Genomic DNA, 9,322 nt, shown 5'->3' on the forward strand with positions numbered 1-9,322 from the left:
AGAGAGACTGTGTGTGCGTGAGAGAGAGAGAGACTGTGTTTGTGTGTGAGAGAGAGAGACTGTGTGTGTGTGAGAGAGAGAGAGATAGACTGTGTGTATGTGATAGAGAGGGAGATTCAGTGTGTGTGAGACAGAGAGACTGTGTGTGTGAGAGAGAGAGGGAGACTGTGTGTGTGAGATAGAGAGAGACTGTGTGTGTGTGTGAGTTCACACACACAGAATCCAAGATCCTCATCCTCACCTACACGGCCATTCACGGCCTCGCTCCATCCTATCTGTCCGACCTGGTATCCCCCTCCCTACCTGACCGTACTCTCCGTTCCTCTGGCTCTGGACTGTTTCACATTCCCCGCCCCAACCGCCCTACCATCGGTGGCCGGGCCTTCAGACCCTAGGCTCTGGAACTCTATCACCCAGTGCCTTCGCCGCCTCCTCCCTTTCCTCCTTCAAGGCCGATCTCAAGACCTTTCTCTTGGACCGTGCCTTCAGCTCCCCTCTCGACTCTCTACAGCCTCCTAGCTCCCTCCCTCCCCTCCCCTCACCCTGACCATTTCCCCCCTACTCGGGTCCTGACCCAACTGTCAAGCGCCTTGGGATGTCCTCCCTACGTGAAAGGCGCTCTATAAATGGAATCTTGTTGATGTTGTTTATTATAGGCAACCATCAGTTTCCAAGGATATTTCACCGCAAACATAAACTGTTGCCTGAACTTACTTTGAGTCACGGCGTAAATGCATGTATTTGCGCAGGTACCCAGGAGCTCCAGTAAGTAGGCGCTTTCCTGCGTGATGTACACAGGGTCCTCGGGACCCGTGTAAATGTACGTTTTTGCAATGCGCCAGTAGAAGAAGACACAACGTGAATCAGCCAGAGGATCACGGAGAGCAAGACTACAGATCTTTTGCGGCTTTCTGTTTATGGGTCCTTCTGGTTCTCCCCTCTGCTCTGCCCGCGGAGCACCCTATTGGCCAATACGATTGACCTGATGGTCAGAGCGTTTAGCAGGTCAATCAGAGAGAAGGGAAGCAGGAGTGTGAAGATAACTTGGAACAATTCAAAAGCCGCCCAGGCCAGTGAAGTGTAAAAAATATCCATCAATTGACACATCCATGGGATATTACTGCTTATATATATTGGTTCTTGGACGAAGAGCCAGGGAATGTTTTTCACTCCACTTAGCAAACACACCGTGGTTATTACAAAGGCAGCCGTTCTCTCGTGGCAATATATTACGTTCAGATTCGGGCAATAAATTGCAACAAATCGATCCAACGTGAAAGCCACGGTTAGCCAGACAGAGCCGTCCGTTGTGACGTAAATCAGAGACACTTTGATAGTACAAAGGGGGACAGAAGACTGTTTGGGAAATAAAGCCCTCCGATGCGATTCAGTATCAAGTCAACCAACAGAACGAAAAAAATCTGCTGCCGCCATGGTCACCAGATAATTGGTAATACATTTGGACAGACCACATCTCCCCCGAGATAGCATGGCCATCGCCAACAAGTTGACTAGAAATAAAACGGAGTGTTAGACAGCGATCATTATTGTTATATGTTATTGAAAATTCCCGATCGATTCTGTGCCTTCGGAAATTATTTTGGAAGATAACTGGTTGAACATATACAAACGATCAAAAACAAACTGCCTGGCTCTGTTTCATTGGAGGGGCGGCATCTCTGTAAATTCAACACATCCTTAGCTGGAGCATCAGGTTAGATTATAACATAACAATCCTTCCATTAGATGCAATAATTTTCACATCTTCCAGACGTCTCAAAAAATACTTTAAGGTGAATTGACTGTGTGTTTGTGGGTGAAATGCGTCAGAAAATGACATACATCTGTGTCCACAAATTGTCGTGGAATCAGTGACCAAATAGTTATTTTTAAACCCTGAAATGGCACTTCAACTCACAGGCCTCTGACTCAGAGTTGCCAATGCTTGAACTGAGACAGACTGACACTCGGTATAAAACCACTATATTCCTGCAATGCATTCCGGTTTAATATACCCAGAAAAGAATCCACTTTACAGTGTTGTCAAAACATGATAGCAAAACATTACACAATGGTTAGATTCATTTCTGGGCTGTTTCTTTATTCCTTTATCATATGCTATAATCGGTGACATTGATGGCCACTCACTACTTTTGTACACACAGAATCCCAGTATGAACACAATGATCACTGTTGCAGTGAGAATCCCCACAGCCAGTCCTATAGTGTGTTTCCCGATCGAGTTTGCTAAAGAGAGAAATAGGCAAACAGTCATTTGTTAATATTGAAGAGCTAATATGGCGGAAAAACTCATCATTTTCAAGACATTACTTAGGTTTGATTTCCTCTTGATTCAAAAATGCTATAGAAACTAATGGTTTCTCTCTTCCAATGAAAGTAGCCAAAGTTCCACAAGTCTATCCTCATGAGACTATCCTGAGGAGGAAGAAATACACAGTTTCTGTTTTGGTACTGCGAAGATGACCTGCCAAGCTGGAGAAGATCGGAATCCAGTTCTCCCTTGATGTTGGTCTCTAGACGGGTCCCTGAGCCAGGCGGGTCAGCAAAAATCCAGGGAAATGCTGATGGCAGCACAGTCCAGCCATCGGCAAGTTGTTGAGGAGTAGATCGGCACTGGGAGCCATGATTCTTCCACCTCGCTTCCCAGTAATACCCCAAGATAGCGCGATTGTTTTTGGTGTTCCACGCTGGACAAGTTGGGCTTGTATACCAGATTGAACTCAATGACAAGCGGTGTGCTTGGCCGGTTCAATATCGGATGCTATATTACAGTAGGATCTGGGATGGCCAAACATTATCTCACCGAAAAGTTACGTGATGATGATTAGAAGAAGTTGGGCGTCTCTGCCTCTTGGAAACGGAGAGAGAGTTTACAACACAGACTTGCCGTGTGGAGATCACACGGGAGTTTGGTTTAGTGAACTGTTTTATCTTGTTGATGGGTTTCCGCCCGAGGCCAAACAATCCAGCATATACCAGGAGTTACCAAGGAAACATGATCGATGGTATAAAAAGAGTTTAAAACAGGAGTTGCTGTAAATGGTCAAAAGACAAACCTTTTATTGTGCGAGATTTTATTGAGCTCTTACCCGACAAAGAGATTCCCACTCCCTTGCTCTCTGGTGATGTGAACTGTCGTCCGTCTATGTATGTAGTGTATTTACACGTGTCATTTCCAGCTCTGATCTCCGATGGGGTGAATATTGCTGTGTTGTTATTCTCTGGAGCTGGTTGTGATGTGATAAACTCGCCGTCTCTGTATAAAGAAAAATTGCTGCCAGGATAAATTCCAGCACACGAAATCTCAATGCTTTCCGCGCTCACAAACACTCGGTAATCTGGCATCAGGGAAATGGTGGGTTTGTGGAGCGAATCTGCAATTAATCATAGTAAAGATAATTTCATATACACTCCCTCTGATCTGTGTTGTGAAAGTAAACACAGGATCGACAAAGAGCCCAGTGATAGCCTATGAGTCTGCTTATGTGTCACGTCTAAAACGAGGCAGAAATGTGATTGTTATTCAACCGAGTCTTGATGGGACTTAAGACCAACATATATGACCACATTGTGCTTATCCACTCAGAGCACAACCACCTGTGCTTACGCAGGAAAATGTTTCTGCTGTAATTAAACATTTGTCTGTAACCTTGGCTTCAGTGGGAGCTCGGAGTCAATGTGAGCTCCGGGTTAGTGTGAACTCGGGGTCACTTGAGCTCGGGGTTCGTGTGAGCTTGGCGTCGGTGTAAGCTCGAGGTCAGTGTGAGCTCCGGGTCAGTGTGAGCTCTGGGTCAGTGTGAGCTCCGGGTCAGTGTGAGCTCGGGGTCAGTGTGAGCTCGGGGTCAGTGTGAGCTCGGGGTCAGTGTGAGCTCCGGGTCAGTGTGAGCTCCGGGTCAGTGTGAGCTCTGGGTCAGTGTGAGCCCGTGGTGCCTGTTCCCTTGCTCCCTGTTCAGGTTAAGGATGCAGATTTCGGGGCAATATTCAAAACCAGACGGGAATTTCTCCTGGTGACTTGGTGATAATCCACCAAATAAAATTAATCTTTCTCTTCACGGCTCTTTGCAGTGCTCAGGTCATTATTCTGATTATTGTCGTGGTTTTAAAGATTTCTTCCCGACACGGCAATATCTGGTTTCGAGGATCTTCAGATCCAGCGCCTTGGGACGTGCTCCTGATGCGGGCGAAGCTGGTTACTTGTCGGTGTTGGTGTAACGATCCGATTCACGTCACACTTTGTCTATCGATAGTCACAAGTCAGTATAACCAGGGAATTTATATCCCTTCATCCCCTTGCCCTGTGCACAGTCCCTCCCACTGTGCTCAACCCCTCTGTAATAAACCCCTTATTCTGTGCTCAGTCACTCCCCCTGTTGTTAGTCACTCCCGCTGTTCCCAGCACCTCCCGCTTTGTTCAGCCCCACACCCTGTTTCTAACCCCTTACCCTGTGACAAGCCCCTCCCCCTTTGCTCAGCCTCTCCCCTTGTGTTCTGCTCCTCCCTTATGATGAACCCTTCACTCCTACGCTCAGCCCCAAAACCCTGCGTTCAGCACCTCCCCCTGTGCTCAGCCGCAAATCCTTTGATCAGCCCCTCCTCCTGTGCTCAGACCCTCCCACAGTAGTCAGATCCTCCCTTGTACGTAGCAGCTCCAGCTGTGCTCAGCCCTACCCCCTATTCTCAGACCCTTGTGTTCAGCCCCCTCCTGTAGTCAACCATCCCCTGCTAAGTTCCCTGTCCACACCATGAGCCCCCCTACCCCCCACCTTGTAGTCAGCCACGTCACTGTGCTCAAGCCCCACGGGGGTCACTTCTGTGTGTCCAACCATATGATGTGTTCTATATCTCACGTGTGCTCAGCCACCCACATTTTCTCAGTCCCCTGTGCTGAGCCCCTGTGCTGATCCCGCCATGTGGTTTCCACCCTCCGCCCTGCTCAACCCCTCTTCTAATCCACTGTTCTCAATCCCCTGTGATGAACCCCCCACCCCCGTAGGTCAACCCACCTGTTAATAATAATAATAATAATCCTTGCATTTGACATAGCGCTTTTCACATCTTCTAGACGTCCCAAAGCGCTTCACAAGATATACTGTAAAGTGAATTGACTGTATATTTGTGGGCGAACGCGGCAGCCAATTGCGCACAGCAGTGTCCCACAAACAGTAGTAGATTGAAAATGACCAATTTATTATTGTTTGGTTTTTTTGGAGGGATTATTATTAGGCATGTGGAGTAAGGAAACCTGTTCTCACAACCCTTGGCTTAAACGCCCTCTATTCAGCCCCTGTGTTGAACTACGCCTGTGTTCAAGCCCCTGTATTCACCGCCAGTGCTCAACTACTGTACTCAACCCTGTGCTCACAACCAGCGCTCCAAAAGACACGAGTACACTCCCCTGTTCTCATCGACACTCTTCTCTGCCTCTGTGTTCACCCACCCTCTGCTCACCACCTGTGATCACCACGCCTTCACCACGCCTGTGAACACACCCGATGCTCATCCACCCCTGTGGTCACCGCACCTCTGCTCATATCCTGTGTCCCCTCCACTATGCTCAACTCGCCTATTTTTCTTCACCCTCCCTGCGCTCACATCAGCCTGTGATCATATCCTATTTGCTCAACACCTCTGCTCACCCACTCGGCTCAGCCCTCTGCTCACCCTATCTGCTCACCAACCAGTGCTCTACATCGATGAGCTCAACTGTGCACATACTTCAATATGCTAACCGACCCTTTGATCAACCCCCAACCTGTGCTCAATGAATTGTATTTACCTCCCTGTGCTGAAATCCCCGTGCTCACCTCCTTCTGCTCACCTCCCTTTGCTAACACACCTGGTTTTAAGCCCCCGCCCTCACTCATCACCCATGTGCTCAGTCCCTATGCTCTCCCAGCCCTTAAGCTTATCCCCTTGTGATGATCCACCATTGATCTACCCCTGGGCTTAAACCCTTTTGCTCGTTCTCTATTGATCTCCCCCACTATGCTTAATACCATCACGCAGTGCTCAGCCACGTTGGCTCTCACCCGCCTCTACAATCTCCATTGTATTGCTCCATGCTGATTTCCATGTATACAAATGTAATTTTGTTACTATTGTTGCTGAAGTTCCCAAAGTGTTGAATCGATCATGAGATTCATTGGGAATGTCCCGAGAGAAGAGAGTTTACGTGGTATGTGAATGGACGGAGAAGCTGCAGTCTCCGTGGAGGTTTTCTGGGTCTCAGAAACAATTGTTGTTGTTCAATGCCTACGCCAACACCCGGCCACATGGCCTCCATCCGGTTACATCCAGTTTGGAGTCCTGTAGCTCAGTGGTTAGAGCAATCGCTTTGCAAGCGAGAGATCTGAGTTCAATTCCAGACAGGGCGAAACCTTGGGCAAGTTTCCTACTCCACATAGAGCCTAATAATAATACCTCCTAAACCAAAAACAATAATAAAAATTGGTCATTTTCAATCTACGACTGTTGTGGGACATTGCTGTGCGCAATTTGCTGCTGCTCTAGCTCACAAATATACAGTCAATTCACTTTACAGTGTGTTGTGTGAAGCACTTTGGGACGTCCTCCTGACGTAAAAAGCGCTATATCAAATGCAAGGATTATTATTATTATTACATGCCAATACTCGGTCACACGTCACCACACGGTCACATGTCCACCACCCAGTCACTTGTCCATCACCCGGTCACATGTTCACCACCCAGTCATTTGTACATCACTCGGTCACATGTCCATCACTCGGTCACATATCCACCACTCGGTCACATGTCCACCGCTCGGTCACACATCCACCACCCGGTCACATTCTACCTTTCGGTAACATGTCCACCACTCGGTCACTTGTACATCACTCGGTCACATGTCCACCACTCGGTCACACTTCTACCACCCGGTCACATGACAACAACGTGGTCCCATGACCACCACCCAGTCACACATCCATCACCGTGCCACATGTTCATCGCTGGTCAGTTAACCACCGTCCATTCACAACTCGCTTCCCGGTCATATGTCCCTCTTGGTCACACTTCCGCCGGTCACATGTTGCTGAACCGCATGAACGCCAGTCGTCCGCATCACATGTGTCGCAAAGTCGCTGAAGCCTTTATGTTCCAGAGATATTTTAATATCAAATCAAATCAGATTTCATTTGCTTTAGGGACGGGATTGAATAAATCCTCCCAGATTTGGTTGTAGTGAACGAAAATATTGTTAACTGTCTTTATTCTCTTTAAATTTTGAATTGTAGAGTTAATTTCATGTGACGAGTACCTTTGCGGTGGGAGGGGGCGTAGGTGGGAGAGTTTGGTTGTGGAGGATTGCGGGCGTGAAGTGTTGGGGTCTTGAGAAGCCAGCAGCCACTGTTGATATTCAAGCTGATGTAGGAAAAGCGAACGGCATCGGCTCCCGGATAAAGCACACATACACACACACACACACACACACACAAATGCACACACACAGATATACACATAAACACACACACACATTGACTTTGAAGGGAGCTTTATCCTTTCTCGATGTCTGATCTGGGAGTGTGCATGGAAAAGTGTAACGCGTCTGTAAGCCTGACCTGGGAAAATGGCCGCACAGTGTAGAGGAAGTTTTGCTGTGATTGTAACCCTTCCCACATGTGGGAATGTGGACGCAGAGTATAGAGGCAGCTTTATTGTATCTCTAACCCTGGCCCAGGAGTACGAACAGGCTGTGTACCATTTTCAGATTTCTATTATCGAATCGCTAGCAATGTGTTTTATAAAATAATCTTAAAATTAGAAGAAAAGGAAATGTCACCAGTTTCTTAAGTTGCTCCTTGAATTTCTTCTGGGTAACCGCGTAAATACATGTGTTTGTACAGGAACTCAAAAGCTGCAATATGTAACCGGTTTGCCAGCTGACATACAGAGAGGCATTACGGCGTGTGTAGGAATATGTTTTTGAAATCCTCCGATATAAAAAATAAAGAACATATGTCATCCATAATAAAATGAAACTGATGGATACAGCAAATAGTAAAATGATGGATTTCCTTCTGTTCCTCATCTGTGGATCAATGTCACTCGCTCCTCTATTCCTGATCCCAACACTGTGTCCCCGCAATCTCCTGCGGGCTCGACTGGCCACCAGTATGTGCCTGACAGTCAGGGCGTTGAGCAGCAAAATCAGAACAAATGGGAGCAAGGGGGTTAAAATGTGATTAAACATCTCAAACGCTGCCCATGTGAGAGTAATGTAGTAGCTTGTTTTGGGCACGCATTCCCACGGAATATCATTAACTATGTACTGTGGTTCAACTGCAAAACACCAAGGAATGTTTTGCACAAATAAGATCGCACTCAGTACCGCAATTGCTGTACCACATGTATTTTTTGTGCAATATTTTGCTTTCAGGTTTTGGCAACAGATAGCAACATAGCGATCCAAGCTAAAAGCCACAGTGAACCAGACAGATATTGCCGATGTTGAAGCAGACAGGACCATGAGAGCCTGACACACAGGAGTGATGGACACGAACGGATTTCGGAAATAAGAAGGAATAACTCGATAGAAAATCACCGCTATGATAATCACCATCAGATCAGCTACTGACATGGCCACCAGATAGTGAGTGACACATGTGGAGAGACCGCACCGCCCTCGAGACAGGATCACAATCGACAGCAGGTTAGCTACAGAGAGAGAAAGAGAAATGCCCTCACTATCGTACAACAACTTACATTGCCTTAATCCATTGCTACAGTTGATATAATGCCGATAGATCGAAAGTAGTGCACTTTGAAATGGTGCAATAGATACCACTCTCTCCTTGTTTGAATCCTAACCTTGTGATTTCGAAGCGAGACAGCAGAAGACCTGCCTCACAAAGATAAAAAGGCAGAGAAAGAGAGAGTGAGAGACAGAGAGGTAGTCCTACAGACAGAGAGAGAGCGAGAGAGAGAGAGAGCTACGCAGAGTGACACTCAGGCACGGAGACACCGAGAGAAACAGACAGAAAGACAGATACAAACACCAATAAGAACAAAATTAAATTTGTAAAGACACACAGACACAGACAAAGAGTGAGATTGGGTGAAACATACAGACACAGAGATACAGAAGCACATAGAAACCAAGAGATACACAGACATACACAGACATAGAGGGAGATACAGCGATAGAGCGAGAAGCTGGGTGGGGGTGGGGGTGGGGAGAGAAAAGAGCTTGAAAAACACTCAGTCAGATAGACACACAGACAGATTGCATCGCTGGCTATATTATTACTCGAAAACTTGGATTACTTTACACAGCCTTTGTG

This window comes from Callorhinchus milii, unplaced genomic scaffold (assembly GCF_018977255.1).
Source record: "Callorhinchus milii isolate IMCB2004 unplaced genomic scaffold, IMCB_Cmil_1.0 Scaffold29, whole genome shotgun sequence".
Taxonomy (NCBI): domain Eukaryota; kingdom Metazoa; phylum Chordata; class Chondrichthyes; order Chimaeriformes; family Callorhinchidae; genus Callorhinchus; species Callorhinchus milii.